At 41.1% G+C, this 16,913-nt stretch overlaps 1 protein-coding gene across 1 annotated transcript in view; it reads left to right on the top strand.

Annotated features, from left to right (window-relative positions):
- The first annotated feature begins 8 nt into the window (after nt 1–8).
- LOC140197210 (ufm1-specific protease 2-like) overlaps nt 9–16,913 on the top strand; it is a 76,403-nt gene continuing 59,498 nt past the window's right edge. The window contains exons 1-2 of the mRNA XM_072257138.1: nt 9–34; nt 16,085–16,163. The gene's annotated coding sequence lies outside the window, so the exon portion shown is untranslated. The remainder of the gene's footprint in view (nt 35–16,084; nt 16,164–16,913) is intronic.

Genomic DNA, 16,913 nt, shown 5'->3' with positions numbered 1-16,913 from the left:
TTCTCGTTCCGAGGATAATACACAAGGAAACGAGGTATCGAAAGTTTTGAGACGAGGCTTTCCCCTCTAGTCTAGCTTTTGAGTAATATTGCGCTGTTTTGATTTTGGATGTCTGTGTCCTTGACAAGACTACTATTTGTCGTCAATTCCGAATTGCTTCTGAACTGAATGTCTTTCTGGGATTTAAAAAAAAGTTCCTTCACCCATCCTCTAAATATCACCTATTGATCCCTGTCTCGCCCTCCCCTTTACCCCAGTTATTTTCCTTCTCCACTCAGAGTCCACCGTTCCTTTCCCACCACAGCTGCCCTTCCACCTTGATGAATTCCTCCAGTAGTTTGTTTAGTGTCGTAGAAAACTACAGCACAGAAACAGGCCCTTCAGCCCATCTGCTCCATGCTGAGCCATCTAAACTGCATAGACCTATCGACCCAAGTCAGATCCAAAGCCCTCCATGCCCCTCCCATCCAGGTACCTACCCAAACTTCTCTAAAATGTTGAAATCAAAATTGCATGCAGGGTTTGTGCTGGCAGCTTGTTCCACACTTTCACCACCCTCTCAGTGAGGAAGTTTCCACTCATGTTCCTCTTAAATATTTCACCTTTCATTCTTAACCTGTGACCTCTAGTTGTAGTCTCACTCAACCTCAGTGGAAAAGGCATTTACCCCATCTACACCCCTCCATCCAATCTCCCCTCAATCTTCTGCATTCTAGGGAATAAAGTTCGAACCTATTCAAACCTTCCTTATAACTCAGGTCCTCCAGTCCCAGCAACATCCTTATAAATTTTCTCTGTACTCTTTCAATCTTATTTGTATCTTTCCTGTAGGTAGGTGACGAAAACTGCACACAATACTCCAAATTAGGCTTCACCATCGAGTTGAGGAAAAACATTTTCACACAGAGAGTTGTGGATCTGTGGAATGTTGTGCCTCAGAAGGCAGTGGAGGCCAATTTTCTGGATTCTTTCAAGAAAGAGTTAGATGGAGCTCTTAAAGATAGTGGAGTCAAGGGATATGGGGAGAAGGCAGGAACAGGGTACTGATTGTGGATGATTAGCCATGATCACAGTGAATGGTGGTGCTGGCTCAAAGGGCCGAATGGCCTACTCCTGCACCTATTGTCTACTGTCTATACAACTTCAACATCCCATCCCCTGTATTCAATACTTTGTTCTCTGAAGGCCAATGTGCCAAAAACTTTCTTTATGAATCTCTCTACTTTCAATGAATTATGGACCTGTATTCCCAAATCCCTTTCTCCTATTGCACTCCTCAGTGACCTATTGTTCACTGTATAAAACATACCCTGGTTAGACCTCCCAAAGTGCAGCACCTCACACTTGTCTGCATTAAATTCCATCTGCCATTTTTCAGATGATCCAGATCCAGTTGTAAGCTTTTATAGTCTTCCTCACTGTCCATTACACTCCCAAACTTGGTAACATCCACATATTTGCTAATCTAGTTAACAACATTATCAACCAGATTATTGATATGGATGACAAACAACAACAGACCCGGCACCAATCCTTGTAGCACTCCACTAGTCACCGGCCTCCAGTCAGAGAGGCAAACATCTACTCCCACTCTCTGGCTTCTCCTGTGGAGCCAATGTCTAATCCAACTTACTGCCTCATCTTGAATGCGAAGCAACTGAACCTACTTGATCAATCTCCCATGCAGAACCTTGCAAAATGGCTTGCTAAAGACCATGCAGACAACATCCACTGCCTTGCCTTCATCAGCTTTTCTAGTAACTTCCTTGAAAAACTCTGTAGAATTGGCTGGACATGGCCTACCATGTACAATGCTATGCTGACTATTCTTAATCAATCCTTGTCTAGACAAATACACATATATCTGGTCCCTCAGAATATTTTCCAATAACTTTCTCACTACTGATGTCAGGCTTAATGGCCTATAATTTCCTGGTTTATTCTTATAGCCTTTCTTAAACAGCGGAACAGCAATAGCTTTTTCCAGTCCTCTAGTACTGTCACTAAGGATGATTTAGTATTTTTGCCAGGGCTTCTGCAGCTTCTGCACTTGCCTCCTAAAGGGTCTGAGGGAACACCTTGTCAGACCCTGGGGATTTGTCCAGCCTAATTTCCCTCAAGACAGCAAATACCTCCTCCTCTGTAATCTGTTTTGGATCCATGAGCTTGTTGTGGCTTTGTCTCACCACTATAGACTCTGTGTCCATCTCCCAAGTAAATACAGATACAAAAAATCCATTTAATATCTCCTCCATCTCTTTGGCTCCATGCATAGTTTTCCATTCTGATCTTCTAGAGGACCAATTGCAATCCTTCTGATCTTAATATATCTGTAGAAGCCTTTAGGATTCTCCTTCACCTTGTCTGCTGGAGCAACCTCATGCCTTCTAAACTTCTGGCTCTAGATTCATCTGCATCTTTCCTGTACCATTTTAGAGGATGGTGATATGTTAACCACATTGTCAGTCTGGAGTCATAGAAAGGCCAGATCTGATAGAGATTGGAATGTAATTTTAGGAAATTAGTTTGGATATACAGACCTGGTATCAGTCTTGGGAACCATGAAAGTATGAGATTGTGGGAAACCCCACCTGATTCAGTAATACTCTTCAAGAAAGGAAATCTCCTACTTGGAGCCCTAGGTCATTCTGACCCACCAATATGAATTACTTTTTACTTCTCTATCTGATGACCCAGCCAGTCTGTTTAGGGACAATTAGGTTTGGGCAGTAAATGCTTGCCTAAAAGTGAATGTTTTTTTTTCAAATGGCCTTTGATTGGGAATTAGCAGGCACAGGATGAACAAAGGGAAACCATAAGTAGATTTTGATGAATGGGAAGAAGATAGATTAGAGGAGAAATGGTTTCGAATAGTTGGTCCACTTGAGGAAACTTAATTAATAACATAAGGAATAAATTAAGAAATTTACTTAAGACCTTTTAATAGTCTAGTTATTGTCAATGCTCTGATTATTGATTTTCCAAATAAATAGAAAAATGTGTCCACTTGTATGGGTGTCACATAATTGAGTTTCCTCTCAGTCTGCTTTCTAAAGAATATGAAAAGTATACTTCTTGACACCCAGGAGTAGAATATTTCCTATATGTTCATTTTGGGTTTCAAAGTTCAAATTTAAAGTAAAGTTTATTATCAGAGTACATACTTGTCACCCCATACAACCTTGAGATCATTTTCCTGCGGTTTACATGGGCTCAGTTGTATACAAAGAGCTTTCAATCTGCTGCCCTTTTGGGCAGAGGAAAAGAGCAAAGCAAGAAAATAGACTTCGAGGAAAATAATTACAAATAACAAAGTAGACCAATGTGCTGCAAATACTGTACTCAGTATATTAGGCAACACCTGTGGAGGGAGAAACAGAGATAACAATTTGGGCCAATGAATTATCATCTTTCAAAGTCCAGAATAAATTTATTATCAAGTACATAAATGCCACCATATACAAGCCTGAGATTCATTTTCTTATGGGCATATTCAAAAAAAATTATAAAATAATAGTCATAACAGAATCAGTGAAACACTGCCTAACTTGGGTGTTCATCCAGAGTGCAGAAGACAACAAACTGTGCAAATACAAAAAGAAATAATAATGAACAAACAATAAATATGGAGAACATGAGAAGAGTCCTTGAAAGTGAGTCCATTGGTTGTGGGAACGTTTCAATGAAGAGGCAAGTGAAGCTGGGTGAAATTAAACACGAGGAAATCTGCAGATGCAGGAATTTCAAGCAACACACATAAAAATTGCTGGTGAAGGCAGCATCTATAGGAAGAGGTACAGTCGACATTTCGGGCCGAGACCCTTCGTCAGAAATTATCCCCTTTGATTCAGAATCCTTATGGTTGAGAGGTAGTAACTGTTCCTGAACCTGGTGATGTGAGCCACCATTATATTAAGAATAATATTTTAAAAAATAGCACACATATTTTAATTGCTCAATCAGCAATTTATTTATCTACTTCGTTAAACAGGTATTAGTTAAATCCCTTTAAGAACACACAAAACAAAACGTTTTGGTACAATTACTAACTTCCCCCACCCAACCGCGTTATTGTCGCCTGTGGTAAAACGTGACTAACCCCTCACAAAGATGGCAGGCAGCCTTAGCAACCAGCAGCGGTTTCCACGGCAACGACAGGGCGCTGAGCCGACGGTCGGCGGCAGGTGATAGGCTGGGCGGGTTTGCGGATTAGCAGCGCTCACCATGGTAAGTCTGACATCGCGGGCCGGTCAGTTTGAAGGCACAGAAGGTGGTTCCGACCAAATGTTAACCATAAACTTTTCTGTATTTTACTCTTGCGCCTGTGATCAGAACCGGACCAGTATGAGCAGAGATATTGGAAATCTGAAGTAGTCTATGTTTTAAACGCCCCATCCCATTAATGCCAATTCGTGCTGCGAGTGGGTGATTTCCTTTCTTGCAGGGTATTACTGAATCAGGTGGAGGTTTCCCACAATCTTATAGAAACATAGAAAATAGGCGCAGGAGTAGGCCATTCGGCCCTTCGAGCCTGCACCGCCATTTATTATGATCATGGCTGATCATCCAACTCAGAACCCCGCCCCAGCCTTCCCTCCATACCCCCTGACCCCCGTAGCCACAAGGGCCATATCTAACTCCCTCTTAAATATAGCCAATGAACTGGCCTCAACTGTTTCCTGTGGCAGAGAATTCCACAGATTCACCACTCTCTGTGTGAAGAAGTTTTTCCTAATCTCGCTCCTAAAAGGCTTCCCCTCTATCCTCAGACTGTGACCCCTCGTTCTGGACTTCCCCAACATCGGGAACAATCTTCCTGCATCTAGCCTGACCAATCCCTTTAGGATTTTATACGTTTCAATCAGATCCCCCCTCAATCTTCTAAATTCCAACGAGTACAAGCCCAGTTCATCCAGTCTTTCTTCATATGAAAGTCCTGCCATCCCAGGAATCAATCTGGTGAACCTTCTTTGTACTCCCTCTATGGCAAGGATGTCTTTCCTCAGATTAGGGGACCAAAACTGCACGCAATACTCCAGGTGTGGTCTCACCAAGGCCTTGTACAACTGCAGTAGTACCTCCCTGCTCCTGTACTCGAATCCTCTCGCTATAAATGCCAGCATACCATTCGCTCTTTTCACTGCCTGCTGTACCTGCATGCCCACTTTCAATGACTGGTGTATAATGACACCCAGGTCTCGTTGCACCTCCCCTTTTCCTAATCGGCCACCATTCAGATAATAATCTGTTTTCCTATTTTTGCCACCAAAGTGGATAACTTCACATTTATCCACATTAAATTGCATCTGCCATGAATTTGCCCACTCACCCAACCTATCCAAGTCACCCTGCATCCTCTTAGCAGCCTCCTCACAGCTAACACTGCCACCCAGCTTCGTGTCATCCACAAACTTGGAGATGCTGCATTTAATTCCCTCATCCAAGTCATTAATATATAGTGTAAACAACTGGGGTCCCAGCACTGAGCCTTGCGGTACCCCACTAGTCACCGCCTGCCATTCTGAAAAGGTCCCGTTTATTCCCACTCTTTGCTTCCTGTCTGCTAACCAATTCTCCATCCACACCAGTACCTTACCCCCAATACCGTGTGCTTTAAGTTTGCACACTAATCTCCTGTGTGGGACCTTGTCAAAAGCCGTTTGAAAATCCAAATATACCACATCCACTGGTTCTCCCCTATCCACTCTACTAGTTACATCCTCAAAAAATTCTATGAGATTCGTCAGACATGACTTTCCTTTCACAAATCCATGCTGACTTTGTCCGATCATTTCACCGCTTTCCAAATGTGCTGTTATCACATCCTTGATAACTGACTCCAGCAGTTTCCCCACCACCGACGTTAGGCTAACCGGTCTATAATTCCCCGGTTTCTCTCTCCCTCCTTTTTTAAAAAGTGGAGTTACATTAGCCACCCTCCAATCCTCAGGAACTAGTCCAGAATCTAACGAGTTTTGAAAAATTATCACTAATGCATCCACTATTTCTTGGGCTACTTCCTTAAGCACTCTAGGATGCAGACCATCTGGCCCTGGGGATTTATCTGCCTTCAATCCCTTCAATTTACCTAACACCACTTCCCTACTAACATGTATTTCGCTCAGTTCCTCCATCTCACTGGACCCTCTGTCCCCTACTATTTCTGGAAGATTATTTATGTCCTCCTTAGTGAAAACAGAACCAAGGTAATTATTCAATTGGTCTGCCATGTCCTTGCTCCCCATAATCAATTCACCTGTTTCTGTCTGCAGGGGACCTACATTTGTCTTTACCAGTCTTTTCCTTTTTACATATCTATAAAAGCTTTTACAGTCTGTTTTTATGTTGCCTGCCAGTTTTCTCTCATAATCTTTTTTCCCCTTCCTAATTAAGCCCTTTGTCCTCCTCTGCTGAACTCTGAATTTCTCCCAGTCCTCAGGTGATCCACTTTCTCTGGCTAATTTGTATGCTTCTTCTTTGGAATTGATACTATCCCTAATTTCTCTTGTCAGCCACGGGTGCACTACCTTCCTTGATTTATTCTTTTGCCAAACTGGGATGAACAATTGTTGTAGTTCATCCATGCAACCTTTAAATGCTTGCCATTGCATATCCACCGTCAATCCTTTAAGTGTCATTATACTTTCATGGTTACCAGGTCTTTAAAAATATGCTTTTCTCTGTCTACATTACGTGGACCTCTAATTCTGTTTTTTTTTTCATCTCTGCTGGACATCACTATAACTGTTTGTACCACTAACTGTTTCTAGAATCCTTAAACGTATTAATTAGGTTATTCCCCAGTGTTCTATACGCGAATGGATATGGATTCATCCTGTGCAATAATGTTATAATTTAACATTAGCCCTGGTTGTGGGAAAATTCTCAGGTAAGATTATATTAAATATGAACATGGGAGCCACTGGCACATTTATTTGGGAAAATTCACATTCAACTGATTACTGCATTATGAAAGAAAACTCGTATTAAATCCAAGCTTTTTGTTTTAAATACTTTCCCAGATAACTGATGGGAATTGGGATTTAGGGTTGGAAGACACATCAAAGTATCTTGAAATAACTTTTTTGGGTGAGACTAACAATGCAGTTTTAGTCTTTGAACCTGACAAAGGATATACTCACCTTATAAATGATGCAGTAAAGATTCTTCCTGGAATAAGGGGGCTATCTGTGAGTAGCGATTGAAAATGGTGAACCAGTACCCATTGACATTCATGATAGGTTCTTCCTGAGCATTATATACATGTAACAAATGATTTTTTTGGTGAAATTTTCACCATCTGTTGTTCATATTCACCAGCTAGTTCCTGATATTCAGTACTTGTACAATCTTCACAAAATGCCCCCATCTGAACTTCCTTCTGATGTTTTTCCAACACAAGTGGCTCCTCCACTTTCCCTTGTCTCAGACTTTCCTAGTTAGGTACATCAAGCACAGCTGTGTCTTCAAAAGGCAACCCTTTAACTGTGCGTTATCCTGAGGTGGAGCATGGGTGGTCCTCTAAATAATAAGAAACCATGCCAGCCTTGTGAACCAATAAAGCACTTTGTTCAATAAATGTTGCTATATTGTTTCTTTCACTTTTCATATTTGCCATTGGATGCTAGATGGTATGGGGATGTTAACACATGTCTCTCCTCTAGTAAAATTTGACCTTTATCAAAAGGGTGTCCCTGTGGGAGATCTTGTATAGAAAATCTAACCTTAGTGCTTCAATAGCCTATCCAGTATGCATGCTTGTCACACGGACAGCACCATTACTCTATGGTCACACTTCAGGAGGCCTGATGCACTGATCTCCTTGCTCAGTTCCACTCCAATTTTCTCCATTCCAACACAATGAACTGAAGCACCTGCTGCAAAGGAACCACAGTATGAGTGATCCTGCCAAATTTGTCAGCTGTGTCTGAATTATCACCAACTACTTGCAGCTGAAAAATGCCCTCTTCGAGAACAGTTATAGTCTCCTTGTATAACAATTACTGATAGCTAAACTTTTCTTTTCAATTTGTATGTATTTTTTCTCACTGGCTATGTAAAGCATAGGCACTGACTTTAGGAAAAATGGTGGAGTGCACAGCCCTGTCTGTATCAGATGGAGATGGTTAAGAGATTCAAGTTCCTAGCTGTAAATATCAGCAAAAATTTGTCATGGTCCAGCCATGTGGATGTTATGGCTAATAAAGCACATCAGTGCCACTACTTCCTCCGAAGGCTAAAGAAATTCAGTACATCCATGATGACCCTCGCCAGAGAGAAGATCCTTTCTGGATACATCACAGCTTGGTAGGACAACTGTTCTGCCCAAGACTGTAAAAAAAATGGTAGTGCTGTGAATGCAGTAACAGTTTGGTCACAGTAACCTCCTCTTTATGTCAAAATGCAACAAGCACCTATACAGCATTTGAAATAAAGGGCAGATCATTCCAGCGAGTCCCACTAGAATGTTATCAAGTAAAATTTGACAACCAGCCACATAAACAGTCTTTAGGATAAATGTAATCTAACAAATAGGTTTTAAGAAGCATCTTAATGGAAAAAAAGGTTAAGACCAGAGAGGATGAGGCATAGAACTTTTAGAGCCTTGGTTAAAATAGCATGACAATCAAAGGTGAAGAAATTAAAATCACAAATTCTCAAGACTGAATAAAAGCATTCTTGTGTGATTGTAATATACAGTTATGTCTCCAAATATAAATTAAAATTGGAAGAACAAAATCACTATAGATATTCGTCTGCAATTTAAAAAGGAAGTTTAATACCTACACTTCAAGTATTGTTTCAGTTATATTGATGGTCCTAAAAACATTCCCCAAAACATTACTAACATACTTAATATATTCAACTGTTACTTACAGCACAGATTTTAAGATGGATTTGCAGCTACTATTCTCGTGCAGTTCTGAAGACTGTGTAGACTTGGGGCGCAGGCCACATAAACAGGGAACTCTCCACACCAACTAGGATGTTAACTTGTGAATTCACCTTATTAATGGCACCTGAAACACTTTCTATAATTCCCTTTTCAAATTCCAGAGCAAAAAACAATTATTTTAAATGCTGTAAATCCCAATATTCATAATTAAAATTTAGTTATATAGTTATGTGATTGACACATTATTTGGATTATCTGGCAGGGAAAATTGCCTATGTCTTAAGCGTAGCTATCCAACTATATCTAAAAAAGAAAAGATTTACAATGGCTTTGTATCCATTTCCAAAGCTATTACCTCTGATTTCCCCAAGGACCGATCCTTCATTCCAGCTATTCCTTCTCTACAGTCTGCCCTCAATGACAATATCTGAAAAAGCAGTGAGAGTTTCTGCATTTCTGGTAAGACATAACCCAGTTCCCTCTCACCACCTGCCTTGAACCTGCCCTCACAAGTCTGCTCATCTCTCATCCACTAATGGATATTCAGTAATCAATAATGCAGCTACCAAGGCACAGATCTTCTGACCCCATCATGAACTCCAAGTCCATCCTCCTCCCTATCAGTTTGAGGCAGAAGCAAACTGTTTTCAGTTCTGTTACCTTATGCAATCTTAAGGTCAAATTCAAACCACATAACTGTACCATCTATCAATTACCTATTTGATAACAGACCTCCATTTTTGCTGGCTAAACACATTGGTTTCTGCTAAAAACTTTTTTTATATAACTTCAAAACATAACTATTCCAGTTTCCTCCTGGCCAGCCTGCTACATTGTATGATGATATTACAGCTCAGACTTCTTGTTCTTAGGTTTGTAGGAATGGTTTTGGGGTCAGAGGGGAGAGATAGAGGGCAGATTATGGGTTAGGGACAGGAGTATGGAGGAGTTAGAGGTCAGGCCTCCACTCCACATTCGAAATCCACTGATATAGGCAGATGTCAAAGGGATTCTGCAGTTCAGGCCTCTGCTCCACATTTGAAAGCCAATGATATGAATGGCTGATGAAGAACATCCATTGTTGTCAGGCTCACCCATTTGGTGTGTCCCAGGATCAAATGTCCATGCAAGAAGGAGGCACAAGGAGGCTTAAAGGCCGGTTAGTCAGCACGCCCAGTGTTTGAAACTGGAGTTCGGAGTCCCATCATTGGCTGGTCTGGGAGTTGATACCGAAGATCGGAGCACGAAGGGTGACTGGAAGTCCTGAAGATGAAGCTTGATGGCTGAAGCCTAGAGAATTCAGGTTGGAGGCCTGTGCTGGAGTTAGAGAACTGTCTGTTCTTGTGGGTAGGTGGGAAGGATGAAAGGGACTTGTTTTGCTGCTGTTCCGTGTTGTTCTGGCGGGCACTGTGGGCATGCTGTGTTGGCAACATAATGTGTGGCAATACTGGGCTGCCCCCAGCAAGCACATTCCTAGGTTGTGTGGGTTGTTAATGCATACAGTGCATTTCACTGTATGTTTTGATATACACATGATAAATCTGATTCTAATATTAAATTTGGATACCAGATCACCTTTTTCATTATGCTCATTAGGTTCTTTGACCAGCAACATTAATTCTGTTTTTTTTCCCATAGATGCTGAGCAAATTGCTGAGTGTTTCCACGATTTCAGTCTTTCTTTCAAACCTCCAGAATCTGGAGTTATATTGTTCCACTCATCCATCATCCTGATGTTTACTAATATTGATTGGGTCTTGGTTAAGCAATGTGTCCATTTTTAAAACTGTCCTTCCTGCTTACAAATCCTCCTGTAACTTTGAAGTGTAAAAATTGCTTGGTGTGAACCAGCTTGGAATGTCCTACTACGTTACCGATCTCATGAAAGTTGTCACAGTCCTCAAACACTTCACAAGAGTTATTTAACAAAATATGACATAACCATGCAAGGATTTATCATGGCAGATAGCAAGGCTGAGCAACAAAATTTCAAGTGTCTTAAAACTTGGAGAACAGGGTAGAAATTGAGAGAGATTTTTGGATGGACTTCCAGGCGTACTGTAGTAGGTTAAAAAAATCTGATCCATATTGCTGAAAATAGAGGAAATAAAATCAGGGATGTACAAGATGCTTAAGGGAAAAAAAAAGATCTTAGTAGGTGGTAGGTGGTAGGGTTAAAGGAAGCTGCAGAAGAATAGGACCATGCTTTGACAAAGTTCTGGACTGAAGCTCTGCTGTGGTCGAAAATGACAGCAGAGTGTGATGATCTGTTTCAGTTTCATGCAGCAACCATGGAGAGAGGCAGAATTAGTAACCAAGCAGGAGAACATAGTTTTGCACTCTTCTGTGAGAATAATAGTGTTGGATTCCACGGAATATAATTGCAAGAAATTTTAGTTTGGCATTTCAGGAAAAGGCAAGGAATCAAAAGAAATAATGGCCAAAGTATGTCAAATTTTGTTCTTTGAACAAAATACATTCAGACAATAAACTATAATACTGGCTGCCACACAAAAATTATGAGCAAAGAGTCACTGAAACATTCTGTCTGTCAGTTCTCAGCAATGGCATATCAAGTGCTGAATAAATTGCAATTGAATTGAGCAAAAAAAAACAATGACGTTTGGAAGAACTCGGCAGGTTAGAGAGCACCTGTGGAAGGAAGAGAATGGTGGATTTTTTTTGGGTCAAGAAATAGAAGCAGAATCAGATTTAATATCACTGGCATATGTCATGAAATTTGGTGTTTTGTGGCAGTGGTACATTGCAATAACAATAATAACAAAAACTATAAATTATAATAAAAATGTGTGTAGGTGTATACATGTATGTGTGTGTGTATATAATATTTAAATTAAATAAGTAGTACCAAAAAAGAGGAACAAAAATAGTGAGATAGTGTGGGTTCACCATCCATTCAGAAATCTAATGGCAGAAGGAAAGAAGCTTCAGGCTCCTGTACCTTCTCTTTGATATAGCAATGAGAAGAGGGCATGTCCAGGGTGACCGGGGTCCTCAACGATGCTTGCGGCCTTTTTGAGTCACCGTCTTTTGTAGGTGTCCTTGATGCTGGAGAGGCTAATGCCCATGATGGAGCTGGCTGAGTTTACAACTTTCTGCAGCTTTTTCTGAACCCGTGCAGTGGCCCCTCTATGCCAGACGGTGATGCAACTAGTTAGTGTACTCTCCACAGTACATCTGTAAAAATTTGTAAGGGTTATTGGTGACAGAGCAAGCCTCCTCAAACTCCTAATGAAATATAGCTACTGTGGTGTTTTCTTTGTAATTCCATCATTATGTTGGGCCCAGGATAAATCTTTAGAGATATTGACACCCAGAAACTTGAAGCTGGTCACCCTTTCCACTTATGATCCCTCAATGAAGACTGGTGTGTGTTCCTTCGACATCCTCTTTCTGAAGTTCACAATCAAGAGCAAGGTTGTTGCTGTGACACCACTCAGCCAACTGTTCTAACTCGCTTCCTGTACACTTCCTCGTCACCACCTGAGATTCTGCCAACAATAGTTATATTGACAGCAAATTTATAGATGGTCTTTGAGCTGTGCCTAGCCACACAGTAATGAGTGTAGCTAGGGTAGAGCAATGGGCTAAGCATGCATCTTTGAGGTGCACCAGTGAAGAGGAAATGTTACTTCCAATCCACACAGACTGTGGTCTCCTCATGAGAAAGTCATGAATCCAGTTGCAGATGGAGGTACAAAGGCCCAGGGTTTGGAGTTTGTTGATTAGAACTGAAGGTATGATTGTGTTGAATGTTGATCAATAAACAATAGCCTAACGTAGGTATTACTATTGTCTAGGCAATCCAAGGCCAAGTGGAGAGCTACTGAGACAGCATCCACTGTAGACCTATTGTGGCAATAGGCAAATTGTGTAGTCCAGGTCCTGCCTTATGCAGGAGTTGATTCTATCCATGATCAACCTCTTAAAACACTTCATTATGGTAGAAGTGAGTGTCACTGGGTGATAGTCACTAAGGCAACTCATCCTGCTCTTTTTGGGCACGTGTGATTGTCACTTGTTTGAAGCAGGTGGGAACCTCCAAATGCTGCCGTGAGAATGTCCTTGAATACTCCATTTAGTTGGTTAGCACAGACTTTCAGAGCCTACCAGCTACACCATCGGGGCCTGATGCCTTGTGAGGATTCACCCTCTTGAAAGATGTTTTGATGTCATCCCTGAAACAGAGATCACAGGACACTGAATACTGCAGGGATTTGCATAGATGTAGCTTTATTCTCCCTTTCAAAGCATGCCTACAAAGCTTTGAGCTCATCTGGGAGTGAAACATCACTGCTATGTTAGGTTTTGCTTTGTAGAAAGCAAATCCTACCAGAGCTGAGTGCATCCGATTCCATCTTTAACCTCAAATGAAATTGTTTTTTTTCACTCTTAAGAAAGCCTTCCATAGGTTCACCTGTACACCTGTTCATTAATGCAAATATCTAATCAGCCAATTATGTGGCAGAAACTCAATGTATAAAGATATGCAGATGTGGTCAAGAGGTTCAGTTGTTGTTCAGACCAAATATCAGAATGGGGAAGAAAAATGATCAAAGTGACTTTAACCATGGAATGATTATTGGTGCCAGACGTGGTGGTTTGCGAAGAGTGAGTTTGTAAATCTGGCAGCAGCAAAGGATGTTGGGAATGGCAAGAGTGGAGCATTGCTGGAGCGGTGTGGGACAGGTGTCAGAGAAGGAGGGCTAGGGCAGCGTTGGTATGGGTGCAGATACACCCAACTCTGGGTCACCAGGCATGGTCAATTGATTCCAAGCAATTGCTTTATTGATCATTACAGAGTGTATCTCAGGTGCTTCCTGCTCCTTCCTCTGTCCTTTCCCCATTTCTGAACCACGATTCCTCTTTCCCTGCCCCCTTCACACTCATTCCACAACAGAGACCCATAACAGAATTTAGATTGAGAACACTCAGTCCTCTTTTATTGTCATTTAGAAATGCATACATGCATTAAGAAATGATACAATGTTCCTCCAGAGTGATAGCACAGAAAACAGGACAAACCAAAGACTAACACTGACAGAACCACATAATTATAACATATAGTTACAGCAGTGCAAAACAATACCATAATTTGATAACGAACAGACCACGGGCCCGGTTAAAATAAAGTCTCAAGTCCCGATTGACTCCCGAGTCCCCGACAGCAGGTGGTAAAAGGGAGAAGCTCCCTGCCATAAACCCCCAAGACACCGACAACTGCCAATGCCTTGGAAGCAGCGAACTACAGCCGACACCGAGTCCGTCCATCCGAAAACTTCGAGCCTCCGACCAGCCCCTCCGATACAGCCTCCCGAGCGCCTTCGACCTAGCCCCGGCCACCGAAACAAGCAAAGCCGAGGATCTGGGGCCTTCTGCTCCAGAGATTCCGGTTACTACACAGTAGCAGTGGCAGAATTAGGAATATCATCACTTATATATGTCATAAAATTACTACAGTACTGTGCAGAAATCTTAGACACCCTGTCGAAGTCCTGCTGGTCCATATAGCCAACTTCCCTCCTTAAAAAAGGCCCTGCTGAAGTCTATATAGCCAACTTCCTCCAGCCTTCCCTCATTCTCTTACTTACCTCTTTAAAAATCTCTTTATGGATTTGGAAGGCACAATTTTCTACACACAAACTCTTGCTAACTATACTTATTCATTTCTTGTCTATCCAAATGCCGGTAGATCCTGTCAATCGGTATACTCCTCGCTTACTTACCCACCATTGATGTCAAGCTTACTGGTGTGGTTTGTCTTTGCTGCCCTTCTTAATGGTAGAGTATTAGACACCTTCCAGTTTTCCAGAATTTCACCTGTGGCTAAAAATGACTCAAATATCTCTGCTAGGGCCTCCATAACTTCTTCCTTCACCTGCCACAAAGTCTAAGAATGCATCTATTGGGCCTTGGTGTTTATGCACTGTAATGCACTTTAAGACTGGCACTCTTGGACAAAGTAATGCATGGCACAGCTTCCAATGGAATCCCACTGATCAACATTCATATTTATCATGTCCCATCTGTCACCAGTCAGTATCTGAATCAACTACCATCCTCACATGACAACCACTTACCATTGTGTTTATTGCTGCAAGAACGCTTCCAATGTTCAAGGCTCCCTTGTAAACAAGCAGTCTTTCTTACCTTTTGTGCCCTCATGACCTGTCGTTAACATATTAACAGTTTGAAAGATCACTTTAGGTAAAAAGAGAAAACTCTACCACTATTATAGGTGGAGCCCATATTCCAAAACCATACATTTTGCAATTGCCTTGTATTTTTGAATATTTTTTCCACAATGAAAGCCATTCACCCTGCCAACTCAAACTTTAGATCTCCTTTCAATCTTTCTATGCACCAATGATCTACAGTCCAGAACTGAAGAAATGTTTTGAAATCTAGTTCAAAAGGGAATTGCCTTCACTCTGAATGTATAGTCACTACCTAATTTTTTCTAATCTCTGGTTCCACATGACTGATTTAAATGCCCCTTCAAATTTGCTAATGTCATCCGTGGTTTGTGATGCTAATAGACCTACTAAAGTTTTATACATCTCCAGTCTTGTTCTTAGTAATACTATTGCCTTTCTCATTTTATGCATGATGTCCGTATTTCACTGTTCTCTGCTTTCCCTCAGCAGCTTGACAATATCATTTTTTCTCAGGAATATATAGAGTAGGAGGGGAGGGAGGGAACGTCGACTCAGACCATGAGAGGCCTGCGTCGGGCATTTTCATGCCTTACAAGGTGCAGAATGGAAGTCTGTGTGGGGCGCCACTCCTCGCACAGACTAGAGCAATGTGTGATTAAGTGCCTTGCTCAAGGGCACAAAGACACTGCCACAGCTGAGGCTCGAACTAGCGACCTTGAGGTAACTAGACGAATGCCTTAACCACTTGGCCATGTGCTTCACACTTATATATGTTCACAATATATAGAGCAAATGGCTATGATTTTTCATTCTTTTCCAACTCTCCAACATATTGACCTCAATTATCACTTGCTATCATTACTATTGTATGTAGAGAACACCAGTCTCGTTCCTTGCATTTAGTTGTTGGCTTACTTCTTCCTTGGATAAGACAATTATGGTATAAAGTGAGGAACATGTAATGAGCACCTAAACAGATACATTTTTCATTTCAATCAATTGGTATTAGGTGCCGCTTGAATCTGAGACTTTGCTGTTTCGAATAAGAGGGGGAGTTACTTTGGCTGGAGGACTTCAGAAAACAGATGGTGAGTGAGTTGCACATAGATCTATATTCAATTCTTGTTTTTTTTTCCAAAATGAATCAACATAGACTTTTCTTTTACTATCTCATAGATAATATTCATAGTTTCTATGTTCTGAAGGAAATTGCTGTTATTTCTAACACAGGTTACCTGCTCTTCTGGGCAACTCTCATTTTATTGGGTTAACCATTTTTCAGATATTTTAGTTTGGAGCTGTGTATTTAGTAAATATCCTATGAGCAATGTCATTTTTCGACTAATGAACATCTGAAGTTTCTGGTCAAACCATTTTCACCTGTTTATATCTAAATATATTATCGATTGTAAAAGCTTTGAATATATGTTAATATAGGTCATGAAGGGGCTAAGAATTCCAGCAGATGCTTAGTTCGAAGCGGCATAATAGGTCAAGGACAAGAAATACCCTTTGATCCACCAAGCTTACCCCTTTTAATATTTCAACCCACACAGATTTGTTGCTATCAACATTTTGATCTAACAAATATATTGGAAATAGCTAGTATCGGGCAATATCTTTGGAGCGAGCTGTTAGGTTCCTATCTGAGATGAATGGGCTATTTTAATACCCCAGACACTGAGGTCTCCAGCACTGAAAGTGAAACAAAAATCAATGTGGCAAGTACAACTGAAAGAATAATCAGATTGAATTAATAGTTTGCTCTGTCCTTTATCTAATATTATTAACAAGATATATTTACTTGACTTTCATTTTCTCCTGCCAAAGGGTTTTGG

The sequence above is a fragment of the Mobula birostris genome, chromosome 5 (assembly GCF_030028105.1).
Source record: "Mobula birostris isolate sMobBir1 chromosome 5, sMobBir1.hap1, whole genome shotgun sequence".
Taxonomy (NCBI): Eukaryota; Metazoa; Chordata; class Chondrichthyes; order Myliobatiformes; family Myliobatidae; genus Mobula; species Mobula birostris.
Note: the sequence above shows the minus strand (reverse complement) of the source record. Positions and strands in the feature narration are given on the sequence as shown.